The 14061-nt window shown below is 64.4% G+C and overlaps 1 non-coding gene across 2 annotated transcripts in view; it reads right to left on the reverse strand.

Annotated features, from left to right (window-relative positions):
* The window catches only part of ELFN2, a 70635-nt gene that overhangs the window by 33143 nt on the left and 23431 nt on the right, over positions 1–14061 (reverse strand). Inside the window, exons 1-2 of one of the 2 annotated variants that reach the window (XR_006601102.1) lie at positions 12785–13111; positions 4394–4560 (exon numbers count right to left, since the gene is read on the reverse strand). This is a non-coding gene — a transcript (extracellular leucine rich repeat and fibronectin type III domain containing 2). Of the gene's footprint in view, positions 1–4393; positions 4561–12784; positions 13112–14061 lie in introns of those variants that run through there. The other variant, XR_006601103.1, reaches the window with a different exon arrangement.

Here is a 14061-nt window from a genome sequence, read left to right on the forward strand (position 1 = left end):
CTCCCCAAACAAATGGGGTCTTGAGCGAGTCACTGGGACAGCACACAAGGCCAGATCTATTCCCTGGGCTTCTGCCATTGCCAGCAGGGGGCTGGGGAGGGGGGGGCAGGGGCAGCCTGGCTGGGGAGAGCAGGCTGTTCATGCCACAGCCCCTTGAGGTCCTGTCTCCAAAATCGGGCGCCAGGGCTCTCAAAGCTCCATCCTGGTGGGGCTGGGGTCAACAGCCCACACCCCCGGGTAACCCTAGAGCAGATCAACTCCAAGCACCTCCATCATCCCTCCCCTGAGCGGATAGAGCGCAGGCAGGAGCCCCTGCGCCGAGGTCCAAACCCCTGCTCCGCACCCTATGGAGAATTTCCCCAAACCTGAGTTAGGTCATCTATAAAATGGGCATAATCATCTCCGCCTGGGCTGTGGCTGTGAGTAGGGATACAGACAGAACATCCCTGGCTAATAGTAAGTGCTTGAAGAAAACTAGTTTCCTTCTTTCTTTGGTTTTCTCTTTTTTGGGGGGGGGAGGAGGGGCGGGGGGGGGGGGAAATCCCAGGCCATCAGGGCAGAAAAATGGCCTTTTCCAAGCACCTTAAATGTCTCCTATTCAGCAGTCAAAGGCTCAGATCCCCCACGCATGAGCAGTGAGGCCTCCCAGGACCGGGGTGATTGAACAGAGGCTGTTTTTCTACTCTGGGGAGAGGCCCTTGGAGTCAAGCCTGCAAATCGCAGCTCAAAGCCCCCAGCCTCCCAGAAGCCTGCCTAGCTCAGCCAACGTATCATCCCCACTTGACAGGCAGGTAAACTGAGACACAGAGCGGTTAAGTAATTCGCCTAAGGTCACGCAGCTGGTGAGCAGCTGACCCGACCTGACTGCTTTGGACAATTCGGGCTGCTACCAAAACTCTTCCTTACAGCAGGAGCCTTCCCTACATAACAGCCTTTCTGTGATTTTTTCTTTTTTTTTTTCTTTTTTTTTTTTGCCTCTGCATTCAGAGCCCACACTCTCTAGCTTGAAAGGTCAGGCCCCCAGCAAGTTAACAGAAAAAGCACTTGACCTGGGGTCAGCCCGAGCCGGGGTCAGATCTACACCTGCTCTGTATCCACAGCCGGTTTACCAGGCGTCGCCAGCCTCCCTTTCCTTGGGGGGGGAAATGGGAATGACGAGACAGGCATCCGAGGGCGGCTGCAGGGTTACCCGTCCGGGCATTCACCACGTGTTTATTGAACATATACTTTGTGCCAGGCCCCATTCGAGGCCCTTGGGATAACGCAGGGAACAAGACAGAAAAAGCCCCTGCCCTCGTGAGCGGACACGACGGGGGAGAGGAAGGGTAGATAATAAATAGACAAATAAGCAAATTAGCATCTGGTTGTATTAGGGGCTAAAGGAAACCAAAAGAGGGAAGAAGCCCAGAGCCACAAACAGAGTGGTCGGGGCGGGGGGGGGGGGGACGGGGGGCGACACTGAACCGGAAGAGACAGCCCTGTACCCAGCCTGGAGGGCAGCAGTGAGCCCAGAAGGAACGGCAACTCCTCCAAAAAGAACAGCCAAGCGCAAAGGCCGAGGAACTCAGTAAGACCGGGAGCCCCAGGGGAAGCAAGGGGCACAGAGCAGAAGTTCAGGAAAGAGCAGCCATTGGTGTGGCCGCTATAAACCCCGCGAGCCCCTTGGGCCTTGTTTCCCTCTTCTGGAAAACGGCCTGCCGTGCAGATTCAAGGGAAGCCCGTCTCTCCCACACATCTGAATTCCTTTTTATTCCTCCCATCGTGCAGGTGGGGAAATCGAGGCTCCCGAGACCCCACAGCCCACAAATGGCAACGTGGGGATGTGCACCGAGGTCCGGTGATCCCAGACCCTCTGTCCTGCCAGCCTCCTGCGGCCTCACTGGTGCCTCTCCCCCTGGAGACGAGACCGCTCTGACCGTTAGAAAGTCTCTTGGGAGGAACTGGGGTCGTCGTCGGTGCCTCCACGCCCTCTCCCCGCTCCCCGCGGGTCACCTGAACTGCAAAGAAGGGCTGACGGGTTCCGAAGGAGAGAGCTGAGGCCCCACAGGGCAAGAAACGTGCCCAGGGCCACCCACCTCGAAAGTGGCAGAGGACCTGAACTCGGGTCTTTGCCACTCAGACAGTCATCCCGTCCGTCGCCCTCCAGATCCCCCAAATGTCCCTCTCTGGACATCCTTCTCCATCCGCTGCCTGGCCTGTCCCCTGGTGGCGGGAAAGACTGTCCCTGAATCTGCTCTTCCCGGGACGCGACCACACCGGCCACCGCTCGCCTGAGACGCTGTGCCCCAGGCCGGGGCTCGCTGAGCAGGCTCAGGACACCCGCGCCCTGTGAAGGAAGCCAGGAGGCAGGGGACTCAGACGAGCGCGCACACAGGTCCCTGGGGCAAACGGGCAGGTAGCAAAGGACAGGGAGCCGCACCTGGTCCCGGGCTGGCTCAGCAACCAAGGTGCTGCGCGAGTGTCAGGGGGCCCTTCTCCTCTCCAGCCCCCACCCCGTCCGTTCATCGCCTCCGCCGCTCGAGGGTCATGGCGAAGGGCACAGGGAGGCAGGTCTCCGGTGAGAAGTCACCTCTGTCCTTGCCGGGCACGTCAGAAAATCGTTTTTAGATCATTTTTAAAAGACGTTATGACGACGGTCATAACTTCCTGAGGGTCTACTGTGTGCCGCGAACCACTCCGGGGCGTCACCTACGTTACCCCAAGCAGCACCAATCCCAAGATGCGTGCGCACCGCCTCCGGTTTACAGAGAGGGAAACTGAGGCACGGGACCATTCGGCTGCGGGTGCCAGAGTCGGGAGGGAGACCCAGGACTCTGCTGTTCCACGCCGTTTCCGACTCCAACTATTTAAGTGAAAGGTTTGCTTCGGGGGAATCCCCGGGGTCTGAGGGAAGCGAGACAACCGTGGGTGAGGTATTCACGGAGGGACAGGATCCCAGGGGAGGAGTCAGGTCTAGTGAGCTGGACGTCTGGGGACACAGGTGCCCCGGAGGGGCGGGGGGTCAAATCCCAGCCCCAGCGCACACCTGCTGTGTGACCTTGGGCAAGTTACTTGCCCTATCTGATACCTGAAAGGCAGGTAGCAATGCCAGGTATCCCAGAGCACGGCAAACGTGACCGGTGGGGACAAAGTCACTGGGGGACAAGGAGGGAACACGCATCCGGATGAGGGACGTGTATGCTCAAAGGCCCAGGGGAGGAAGAAGGCTCGAGGAAGACAGAGGCGGGAGAACGTGGCCACAGAAGTGGGGGGGAAGAACAGGCGAGAGAGGGCGTCTCCAGGCGGGCCACAAGGACAGGCAGGGTGAGCCACAGAAGGGAAGGGCACCCCTCAGACCGCCCCCCCACTGCGCTTAGCTCCCCCGCGAAGAACCCCGCTTCGGCCCAAGTCCACGGCAGCAGCCCCTCCCTCGCCGTACCCCCACCGTCCCCCAGGGAGCCCCCACTACCCCGCTCTCTCCCCACCGGGCCCCTCCAGAGCACCCAGCGCGGGGCCCGTCCCCGGGGCCCGCAACACCTCGGCGGCCACGGCCCCTCCACGTGGGGACCACCCCGTCCTAGAGACGGCATCTCCCTCTCCTTAGCAACCACCAACACCGTGCCCAGACAGCCAGCCTCCTCCCTCTGTCTCCTCCTCTCTCCATGGAGACCACAATGCCACAGAGGCGGCTCCCTCGCCAAGGCAACCACCATCACTCAGCACCGCCCGGACCACAGCTCTCTCCACGTGGCCACCACCAACACAGCCGCGGTGACAGTGACAGCCTCTCCTCCCCAGGGCGGCCACCAGCCCCAGCCTAGACGGAGCAGCTCCTGCCTGCTGGCCTGCCTGCCTGCGGCCTCCTACTGTCTGACTGCTCTCCCACCGCCTCCATCCAAAATCCCAGACGCTGGATCAGGCCCGGGATTGATTCTGCCCCGCGTTTCTCTGCTCCCGGCTCACTCCAGGCCCCTCGCTCTGCCCCTCTCGACAGTGGGAAGGCCCCCCCACCGGAGGGAGGAGAAGAGACCACGTTCTGTCACCCCTGGAAGCTGGCCCCCAGCCCAGCCCTTGCACAGATTCCCCTGCCCTGCCAGGGTGCAGGCGGGCCCGGCCTGGCCTCTCAGTTGGGCGAAGGGGCAGGGGTGGGGCTTCCTCCCACCCTCCACGGTGGACCTGTCCCAGCCCCCCCCAAAGGCCTGCGGCTCCGCCAGCTGCCTCCCAGGCCCCGTGGAAGGGAAGCTGGGGAGGGGCGGGTGGGGGTGCCCACGGCCGGGGGCGGGAGCCGGGCAGGGCAGGAGGGGACAAACAGGAGACAGGCCGGACCACACCACGGTTCACGATGCCGGGTCACCCGCGCCCTGCTCACACACAGCCACGCGCTGGCACACAGTCAGAAGGACCCTGTCCTTACCGATGTCTGCGGGCAAAGGGGGCCCCTCCGGCCAGCGAGGCTCTATCCCTGGCCTGGTCTCAGGGAAGTCCCCACGGCAGCGGTGGCCACAGCAGCAGTAGCAACGGAGTCTCGGGTCCCGGGTCCCGGTCCAGGCGACAGCAGCTTCTCACCCGGGTCCTCTCCTTCTGCGAGAGGAAGCGAGGGGGAGAAAGGGGAGGGAGGGAGAGGAGAGGAGGAGAGAAGGAGGGGGAGGGGGGCAGCAGGAGGGAGGGAGGAGGGAAAATGCTGAAGTCTTGAAGGGTACACTCACTTCTTTCTTAGGTTTCCCATGGCAACCGAATATACCACAAATGAATATCAGTGTGAGAGAGAGGGAGGAGGCAGAGAGAAGGGAGGGATGGAGGGAGAGGGAGGCTGGGAGACGGGGACAGAAAGATGACGGAGCGAGAGAAATGGAAGGCTGGGTCCCCATCCTATCCCCTCGGGTTGGAAGGGAAGGGGAGGGAAGGGGCCAGGGGCCACAGGACATCTTTCCATCCCTCCGTGGCTCCTGGACAGGAGGGGCAAGCAACAGATGGGAAGATTCTTCTGGGAGCCGAAGGGACCCCCCCCTCCCACCACCCCACCCAACCCCAGCCCGTGTCCCCGCCTCCCTGCAGGGCCCCAGAGCCTGGAGGCTCTTCCCAAGCCACAGTCCCAGCCAGACGCCCCACTCGTCATGGACACACACACAGCACAGCCAGGTGGGGCTGGCCCCCACCCCCTCCCACTGCCTGCTGCCCGGTGCCCACACACACACACACACACACACACACACACACCCTCCCTCCTCACGTGTGCAACCACACCACCCTCCCGCCGGTCACCGCAACATCAACACAGCCTACTCCTTCTGCAGCCTGAGCCCCATCCCCTCCGCTGCAGGGAGCGAGCGCCCCCACCCACCCCCTGCCCCGGCCTCACAGTTTTCATTCACAACTCCCAGCCCAGACTGGAACACGCCCTTCCCCCCAGGGCGCCCCCAGCCTGTGCCCTGCCAATAGGCACTCACACGCCCCAAGAGTAACGTACCTGCCTGACCTCCACCTGCGCAGACGCACACGCTTCCAGACAGACGGGCCTCGACCCAACCTTCCTCCCTCTGTGGGCGCACGTGCACACGCGTGCGCTCACTCTCTTCCTCCGGGGCCCCCCTCCCTGTCTGGCCCCCCACCCCCCACCCCCAGCAGCCCAGATGGCACTTCCAGTCCCCCGGCACAGGCAGGGGCTCACACCTTGCCCCCCCCCTCGAGACTGCCATTCATAAACATATGCAGACCCACCCAGCGCTAGCAGCTGGCGGCTGCAGCCCAGAAACACACGCGGGCCCCGCGCTGCCTCAACTCGGTCGCCCCCACTCAAAGGCAGAGAACGAGGACGCACCAGCTGGCTTCTGGAAAGGGCTCCCAGGCCCAGGTCCCCGGGGGTGGGAGGGGGGGAGATACTTCCCTCTCACTGGACCCTGAGCCCAGTGGCCAGCAGACAGGGGATGGCACCCCGTCCCCTCGCACACGCACCAGCACCCACAGGGCAGCCAGACAGCAACTAACGCACCAGAGTCGCGCATTCCCTCAGACCCGCGGGTGCGCACAGACCCGGACATAGGGGTGCCCACCCCGACACGCAGACCCACACGGGTGCCCCCACGCCTGGGGCCGCTGCCGCGACACCCACCCCCGACACACCTCTGGGAATGCACGGCCCTCCCCCTTCACCGGGGACAGCCCCGCACACACACGCAGCCTTCACCATACACACCCGGACAAACATGCCCACGGGCACAGGGGCCCCTACCCGGACTCACCGGCCAACGCAACGCACCAGGACCCAGGAGCGCCCAGAAACACCTCCCCTGATGCCAGCGCGCACCGGCCCCGCCTGCACACCCGCGCTGCACGCCCAGGGCACTTCTCGGCGACGCCCCCATTCCATCCACGCCCACCTGACACCACCCCCCGCCCCGGCCCACACATCGCTGGGTCCTGGCTCCCGCGGGCCTCCGCCCCCTTCCCTACGCGCCCCCCACCCCCAACGCCCGCACGAGACCTGCCGCCAGCCCCTGCCCGGAGCCCGCGGGTTTACGATCCGCACGCCGTGCCGAGCCCAGAGGCCGTGAAATTGGCTGCGAGCGTCAAGGGATGCGGCTGCAAATTCTAAGCACAGGGAAGTAAGGCAGAAACCGGGCGGGCTGCGGGCAGCGGGAGGCGGCGCGGGCGGGAGAGCTGGCGGCCCCGGGGGGAGGGGGGGCGGGGGCTCCGTGCGCGCGCTCCCGGCCACCCCGCCCGCCCCGCCACGGACCAGGTGCCCCGCGGGGGGCTGCGCCCCGGACGCGCCCCCCGGGGATGGGCACACCCCGCCGCCAGCCAGATCCGGACCTGCCTCGGCCAGGGCGCCCACCGGATGACCGGCCTGGGGCCCGCAGCTACGCAGCCAGGCTTTCGCCCTCCTCTGGCTTCTCTGCTCTCACCCGCACGCCCGCCCGCCTGCCTCTGACCTCTGCACGACCAAAGGCTGAACTCCACCCGCGCCCCCACCCCCACCCCGCCTCCGAAACCAAAGGAAGGGAGAGGGAGGGCATCGCCCGTCCAGGACGCCGGGCAGGCCCTCTCCAGTCTCACTACATCCCCAGCCGCACTGTCACGCCTTTACCAGCGAGGCGGCCTCGAACCCGGGACCGCGGACTCGGCCTCCGTTTCCTCATGTGTGCAACAGGAGCGCCGCCGAGGGTCGTCCTGAGGATTGAACGAGGGCCACTGGACAAGCTCAGAGCAGCAGTCAGGGCACATGGCAATCGTTAGTCAGTACTGGCCTGGCCTCGCTGCAGAGAAGGGGCCACCCTTCTCTGAGCTCAGGCTCCTTGAAAAATGCAGATGGCTTTGTTGCCTCCCCAGGGTGAGTGGGAAGAGTCTGGAAGACGCAGCCCCCTCAGCCGCCTTCCAACCGGCAAACGTGGGTGAATTAATATCCTGGAAGCACACTCACGAGGCAGGTTCCCCGGGCCCCCCCATGGACCCTACTGAATCAAAATCTCCCCCGAAGCGGCCCAAGATTCTGCATTTTCACAAAGGCACTCCGGGACCAACCGGGTAAGGCTCCCTTTCTTAGCCCAAAGTTTACGGTCCTGTGTAATTTGATCCTCAAACTACATTCCAGACTCATCTTCCCAAACTCCACTCCAGGCTTTCCGACCTCCAGACCTCGGCTCACGTGGTCTCTCCACCTGGCCTGCCCCCACCCAGAGGCCGGCTGGACCTCTTTCACAATCCTCCAGCCAAAATTAAACAAGATAATAGACCGTGTTTTGCCCTGTGCCTGGCACATAGCAGGTGCGCTATCCCGGGGATCCTGCACTGCCCTGAGCAGAAGAGGCTCCAGCCTCTTCCCCTCCCGCCTCCCAGGCTGCGGGAGCACCTGACCTTCAAGCCTGTAGTGCCAGCCCCCTCGGGGGAGGGTCACAGACACCCAAGAAACGCCTGGCACACAAGCCCTACTGTGTGCAGGCCCCACACTGGGCCCTTGGCTGATGCCCCACGCGTCCCCTCTCTCGTCCAGGACGGAAACTCATCTCTGTAGGTTCGTGCCTGAGCCCCAGACCCAGCAGCTATCCCTGAGTCAGATATGCTTGTGCGTGTGTGTGTGCGTGCGCGCGCGTGCGCTGAATGCAAAATGCACAGTCCAACCTCAATAGCATGTCGATAAGAGGAACTGTTCCACAAGTAATTTTTGAGGGCCTACAAGTCTCCCCCTGTGTGGAGCTGACAACATAGTAGGAGACAGACAAGAACTAGCTAAACACGCAGAACCACGAATGCCCCGCATGCACACACACACACACACACACACACACACACCACGTAATGAGAAGCCCAGGAAGCAGGGAAGATGGGCCATGCTGACCCCACTGCCTGTGTCTCTCCCCCATCCAAAGAGAACTGCGGAGAGGACAAAGACAAGGCCAAGGAAGGAAAATGAATCTGGCCTGAGTCTTGGGGCTGCGCCCAGAGCAACCTGGTCGGGAGGCCCTCAGAACTGTTCCCCACTTTCCCCTGGGAGAGGTGGGGACCCGTGTGCACATGCACATGCCGCGTCACACTCAGAGGCACACCCGTGCACAGGGATATGCACACGCCAAGATACGCCCTGCCCCCGCCCAGCCCCTCTGCACATCCCAGCTGGGGGGGGGGGGGGACACAGGCAGCTCTCAGGCCCTTCTCATACTTCTGCGGGCATCGCCCCCCCCCATCCCCGGCCCAGCTCCAGAAACAGTTTCTATGTATTTCAGGGGGTGAACGTGGAAGCTGAAAGGAGAGAGAAGGATACACATACACACACACACACATACACAGCCCAGGACCCACTCCAGAGAACCAGGAATGAATAAGGAAGACAGATGGGAAGGGGGAGGGAACTCATCTAATCGACACCTACTATGTGCCAGACACAATGCTCCACACTTGACATTCGCTTATGTAACCACGCTGGAAAAGTTAGGAAACCGGTATCATTATCCCCACTTTATATCAAGGAAGCAGGGCCTTCTGGAAGGGAACCTACTCGCCCAAGACACACACTGTTAGAAAGAGGCAGAATTTGGCCCCCGGGCCCCTACTCGTTCCACAAGTGAGACGGAGGGAGACACAGGGGTCGAGGGGGACCGCGGCCGAGGCCATGGCGGGGACAGCAAGAGTGCACGCTGCTGGCTTCGGGGTGTCACAGGTCACCCACCCTGAGGGGAGGAGCACGGGAGGCTTGTGGACCGGGCCTGAGACCCCCAGACCCTTTCTGCCCCCTCAGGGCCTCTCTGGGGCCTTCCTGGGGGACTGTCTGCAGGGCAGAGGGGGAGGGGCTCTATTATTCCAACCCCGGACACCTCGGACTAATAAGGGCCGCCCGGAAATAATGGCAGTGACTCTGCCCCAGGTGCTAATTGAGCCACGAGAAGGTTAATTTAATAGGGGATTGGACCAGGACAGCGGGAGGCAGAGGATTGAGTTAACCTTCTGGACTATTAATGCTGTCCCTGACGAGGCCTGACTCGCTAAGGAAGGAGGCTCCAGCTTCCAGGCCATCCTGCTCCCTGGCTTTCTGCTCTGCCCGGCAGACTGCGGGGTGCGGGCAGAGGATGGGCCTGGGCCCGGGAGGTGGGGGGGCACCGTAGCTGGCACGGGCGAGGGTAACGGCGATGGGCACCTCCTGGCCCTGCGCGCGTTCGCCACACTCTCACGCTCGCTCACTGAGCCTGCGAGACGGCAGCCACCGCCTGGCAGGCGCAGGGAGAGAGCGGCTGACCCCCCGTGTCACACACAGCCACTCAGCGCTCAGCGGAGGTGTCACTGGAACCAGTTCTGCTTCCAGAGCAGACACGCTGCAGACTTCAGGGGACAGGGAAGTCACACTGGGGAGCGGGCATGGCGCGTACTGGAGCAGGCTCACAACGGCTCGGCCAGAAGCACCCATTTCTGTCACCCCGCCTATCTCCGAACAATCAAGACCGGACTAGGAATCCAGAAGCAGCCTCTACAGGGGACCCCTCGGCCCCGGGCATTCGCCACCCCCACTGCGCAGAGCCCCCTGTCCCTCCATAAAAGATGAGAGCGCCCCGCGGGAAGGGACCTGCCACCCCAACCCGTCTCCCTGCACCTGCACCGGCGAAGCTGGAGTAGCGAGATGGGGGCAAACTCTCGCCAAGGACTCAATCACCAGCCAGCTTACTCTCCCCTTCAGGCCTCCGGGTGCTCATCGGTCATCTGTCAAGTGTCCCCACGAGAGCAGCCGGCCTGCCAGCCCCACAGGACTGCCGTGAGGATCCAAGGAGAGAAAAAGAAGTTCTCTACGAAGTTAGACTTGAACGGAGACAGGAGCACCGGCCCCGAGCTGGCGGAGCGGGAGGCCAGGGGACTTGGTGTGCCGAGCCCCCACCCTGTGCCAGGCCCCCCGCCCCCCAGAGGCCCACCGGTGTCCTGTGGCACTCCTTACCTTTCTAGCCACCCCCGCCCCAGGTGACAGATGAGAAACTGAGGCCCAGAGGGGCGACAGGAATGCCTAAATCAGAAAACACAGAGCAGCCCCATGGGCCTGGAAGTAGCAGGCGCTGTCCCCCTGGCTGTGTTGTCACATGCATTTGCACACACGCCCTGGCTCTGTGACCTGGCCAGGGCTGACGGAGAACAGGGCCTGCGGGGACAGGGGAAGAGGCGCCCCATATGAAATGTGGGGGTGGGGGGCAGAGGCGATGCCTCTGTGAGGGGAGGGCACCTTAAGGAAAGGGGGCCCCACACCCACTTGGGGCACCTGGGAAGGGACCGCTCACTCAGAGACTCTATCCCCCTCCCCCTGTCACCCCCCCTACAACACAAGGGACATAACCACATTCAGCCACACACCCTCCCGCTGACATCACACAGTCCGGCTGCCGGGGGTGACCCCTCATGCTGCTGTCCCAGTGACGTCACTGGCAGTCTGGAACTGACGTCACACCCACAGGCCCGTGCTGACGTCACACACACTTCTATCTGACAGCCCCCCCCCCCCCCCCCCCCCGCCTTCGATCACTCCTCTTTGTTCCTGCCCAGGGGCAGATGGCCCAGGGGACCTCGCCCACGTACCCAGCTCCAGGGTCACAGCTCGCTCCGGACAAATGCCTACAGATAGTGCGTGTGTGTGTGTGTGTGTGTGTGTGCGTGCACATTCCTCGTAGGAATCCCAAGTATTTGCACACATATGCAGGCCCACATGCCCTACGGATGGCCTAGACGCATCATGTCCCACAGGTGCCCACAGGCCACGGGAACAGGTGCGTGAGCCACGCACACACACGTACACAAGCAAATCCTCCCAGCAACCCCCCCCAAGATGCGGCTCCCCACATGAAAATGTCCCTCAGTAACTAAACCAGGCAGCCCAGGGGCTGGCAGCTTCCACCACATTCCTCCAGGTGTTGCTAGCAGCCCCCTCCTCACCCCCCCCCCAGCTTTCCTCTTGCAACAACCTGGCCTGCTGACAGCGACAGCCGCAGCCCAGACACACACACACACACACACACACACACACACACACACACACTCTCAGTCCAACACCTGTGTCCCGGCAGGGGGAAGAGGCAGTGCCCCCCAGAGGTAGCCACTGAGGCAGGAGGAGTTGGGGGGGGGAGGGGGGATGGAAGGGGCACAGGACAGACGGAGTGCAAAGCTACAGAAAGTGCCCTCAAGTACAACGATCCTCCTGAGCTAAGCCGAGGGCCAGACCCACCATTCGTTTTTCGTCTGTCTCCTTGGGCACGCCTGACACACCGTGGCCGCTCCTGTCCTGGACACACGCTTCCCGAGTGCGCGCGCACACACGCGCACACACACACACACACACACACACACACACACACACACACACACCAGCCTGCGCCCTCCAGACATTCCAAGAAAATCCTGCTGGGGCTATGGACAGTGTGTGTGTGTGTGTGTGTGTGTGTGTGTGTGTGTGCAGACAGAGCAGGGTCCATCCCCGCACACAGCCCTGTGGGCACGCAGCACCCTCCCCACGTGCACACACCGCCCCACCAGCCAACACGCCCACCCCCCTGCCCCCATCTTCTGCCAGTTGCTGGAGTCCACACACACACACACACACACACACACACACACACACTCACAAACACACGCAGCCCGGCAGTGGCCCCAGCCCTGCCAGAGCGCAGTCTACGCCGATTTCTGCTGCTTCCCCGGGGCAGCTCCCTGCTCTCCCTGCTTGACCCACGCCAGCACCGCGGAGACAAGGGGCAAAGCTTTTGCAAGGGTCCCCGCCCACCCAGGGGACCCCCACTCCCCGAACCTGGTCCTCTTACCAAATCCACCGCCCTCCTGCGGGTAAAGGGGGTAAAGCCCCACCCTGTCCCCCTCCCCCTGGAGCAGCGCCAATCCAACCCCCCTTACCGGCTGCGAACACGAATCCCTCGACCCCGGCGGCACTCCGTAAGAGAAGGGGGCTAGGGTCCCCGATTCGCGACGATGGAGGCAGAGAGGTGCCGTGTGGCACGGACTGGTACAGCCGTCCACCATCAAGCCTCTGCACCACCCCCCAAAGATGCTCACCTCACCGACCGTCCTCCGCGTCCTCCCACCCCGTCTCCGTCCACCGCCACCAGTTCGCCCGCACAGGGTGGTCCCCCGGGGGGCGGGGGGGATGTCTCGCGGCGATCCCCAGACCCGGGAGCCCCTGGGGGTGGCTTTCCCGGTCTCATCCTCCCCCTGCTGTGGTCCCCCCCCCCCCCAGCAAGCCCCACCCCCACCGGCGGAGGAAGGGTGCCCTCCGGTCCCAGCCCTCACTCTCACCGCCTCCGGCGGCCGCGGGCTCTCGGATCCGGAGGGATTCACTCACCTCCAGCCCAGCCGGGATCCGGGCCGAGCGCCGCTTCCGGCGGCGGCGGCGGCGGCGGCTGCGGGGCCTGCGCGCGGGTGCGAGTGTGCGCGGCGCCCGGCCGGGGCTCGGTGCGTGTCGTGTGTCTGTGGCGTGGCCCGCGTGTGCGTGTGCGTGTGTGTGTGTGTGTGTGTGTGTGTCTGTGTGTGTGTCTGCGAGCCGGCGTGTGCGCGCAGACACCGCCACCCCCGCCTCCCCGTCGCCGCGCCTCTGCCTCGGCGGGGCCCGCCGCCCGGGAGGGGGCCGGGGCGCAGCGTGCGTCAGGGGCCGCGGCCGGCTGTCTGTCCGTCCGCCCTGGCCCGCCCCGGCGTCCGGCGCCCTCCGCAGGCCTTTCCGCAGCGAGACCCCGCCCGCCCCCTCTCCCGGCTGGATCCTTCCACGGACACACGCACACGCACAGACACACGGCCGCGGGGCGGGGGCCGCGCCCGGCTCCAACGCCGCAGCTGCAGCGCCCCGGGAGGCGGCGGCGGCCGCGCGGACCACGGAGCCCCCCCCCCCCCGCCTGCTCCCGGCCCCTGCCCGGCGCGCCCCCGGCCCCGCCCCGGGCCCCCGGGCCCCGCTCACCCCGCCGGCGCCGGGTCCCGCCGCCGCCTTCGCCAGCGCATGCAACAGCTGGAGGCAAACTTGCCGCGGGGCGGGCCGCCCGAGGTGCGCAGCGCCCCCCAGCGCCAGCCCGAGGGCGCCCGCGGCCCCGACTCCCCCCTCCGCCGGAGGACCCCCCTCCTCACCTCGTCCTGGCCGCCGCGTCCCCGTGCTCCGCGGCTGGCAACCCGAGACGCTGCCGCGTTCCCATTTTACGGGCGGGCCAACTGAGGCTCGGGGAGAGGAGCGACTCGCCCAAGGTCACACGGCGAGCTTGACTCCAGAGACGGTGTTAGGTTAGACTCCAGATCTCTACTCTTGTGCAAGAGTTTTGGCGGCCGCTCACTACCCTTCACCCCACCCCCCACCCCTAGACGCTTCTTAGGCCCCGACCCCTTCCCGGCCAACGTCCCCGCACACCTGTGCCACCCGCCAGGGGGTAGAAGCTAGAGGGAGGAGGTGGCGGATGCAGAAAGCAAGCTCTGGCATCGGGGCCTGTACCCCTGCACTTGGGCACGCAGGCATCTGGTGGGGAGACTCGGCTCGTGGCCCGCGTACACGAAAACGCAGGCGCCTTCTCTCGACCCCCAGGAGCCACAAACCCAACGCGGGAGCCCTGCCTGGAGCAGGTGCTCTGCGTCGCCCTCACTTTT

This window comes from Felis catus, chromosome B4 (assembly GCF_018350175.1).
Source record: "Felis catus isolate Fca126 chromosome B4, F.catus_Fca126_mat1.0, whole genome shotgun sequence".
Lineage (NCBI taxonomy): Eukaryota > Metazoa > Chordata > Mammalia > Carnivora > Felidae > Felis > Felis catus.